The sequence below is a fragment of the Manacus vitellinus genome, unplaced genomic scaffold (assembly GCF_001715985.3).
Source record: "Manacus vitellinus isolate BGI_N305 unplaced genomic scaffold, ASM171598v3 scaffold_18_pilon, whole genome shotgun sequence".
Taxonomy (NCBI): Eukaryota; Metazoa; Chordata; class Aves; order Passeriformes; family Pipridae; genus Manacus; species Manacus vitellinus.
This window is the reverse complement of record NW_021939324.1, coordinates 14,474,508-14,475,810: the sequence shown is the minus strand read 5'-3', so window position 1 is coordinate 14,475,810 and position 1,303 is coordinate 14,474,508. Positions and strand designations below refer to the sequence as shown.

The window sequence follows — 1,303 nt, the reverse complement described above, 5'->3', positions numbered from 1 at the left end:
TGGGCCCAGGGCGCGCTGCGGGCCTGCCGAGCGGCGCAAGGGCGGCGCCGAGGTCCCTACAGAAAGAACACACGGGCCGTGAGCGGGAGGCGACACGCCAGCAGCGGTGCCGCGCCCCAGCCTCCCTCCTCCGGCCCCCGCGATACCGCGGCCCTGGACGCCTCCGGGGTTCCGAGCGGAAACAGGAAAGAGGCAGCTGAGCCGCCCCGCCCAGGCCGGGCGGAGTGGGGCATCAGAGCCCGCCTGCGGCGGGGATAGGACGGACCCGCGGCGTTCCGCCCTCCCGAGAGCTGCGCGGTGCCGCCCCACGGGCACCGGCCAGGGGAGGAACGGAGTGCGGAGGAGGGAGTCATCACTGCTTTGGGAAAAGGCTTTACGCTGGGAAAAAGGCATTCCAGAGGTACCCGGATGGGTAGTTCACGTTTGTGGAGTAGTCTTTAGAGGCTGGAGTGCCGCTCGCCGCCAGGGAAGGCTGGCAGCGGCCGGTCGGGACGGGGTACGCTCCGAGAACGGCGGTGTGCTGCCGCTCGGGTGCGCGGCACGGTGGGATCAGACCGGAGGGAACTTGTGCCAGTACCTCGGCGGTGTACCCCAAATATGTCGTGCATCTTTTGAGAGCCCTGACCCTCCGGCGGGCGCACAGTGCTGTCCTCGGGGGTACCAGCCATGCATGAGCTGCTGTGGCTGCTGCGCTGATCCCCACTGAACTCACCTCAGCGAAAATAATTCGGTTGATCTCCGAATATTCTGAGCCTTTAATGTGCTCATACTGAAAATTCAATCAAATTCAAAAGTCTCGTATTTGCCTTTGTGTGTTGCACCAAGTCTTCTTCCTTTCACACATACACTGATGTGAATAAAAACGTTGTTACGTTTTCGAAGCAAGAAAAAGGAACTTATTCGCTTAGTATATGAGAGGATCTTGCAGTCACCCAAATTGTATTGAACAATTCTGGAGTTCCTTTCTCTGTAATGTACTAACAAATGCCACCGGGGCATTCTGGTTTTGTAAATCTTTTCTTTACATCAATATTTATATTATTTAAAGGGCAACAAACAGTTAAATAAAAATATATTTTGTCAATGAGTCATTGACAAGTGTCATGAAAGAGATGCACCACCACAACATGAAATCATAAAATTGCTTTAGTGTCAGTATGTTGAATGCAGTTCTGTGATATATGCAAAATTACATTATTGCATTCTTGTTCAAAACCTGTCTGTTGTGTTCTGGCTCTTGTAATATCTTTTGAGGATAGGATAGGATAGGATAGGATAGGATAGGATAGGATAGGATAGGATA

General features: G+C 53.4%; 1 protein-coding gene across 1 annotated transcript in view; it reads right to left on the bottom strand.

The window, feature by feature from the left end:
* The window catches only part of SMIM15 (small integral membrane protein 15), a 2,183-nt gene extending 1,990 nt beyond the window's left edge, over positions 1 to 193 (bottom strand). The window contains exon 1 of the mRNA XM_029958998.1: positions 2 to 193. The gene's annotated coding sequence lies outside the window, so the exon portion shown is untranslated. The remainder of the gene's footprint in view (position 1) is intronic.
* Between the last annotated feature and the right edge of the window lie 1,110 nt (positions 194 to 1,303).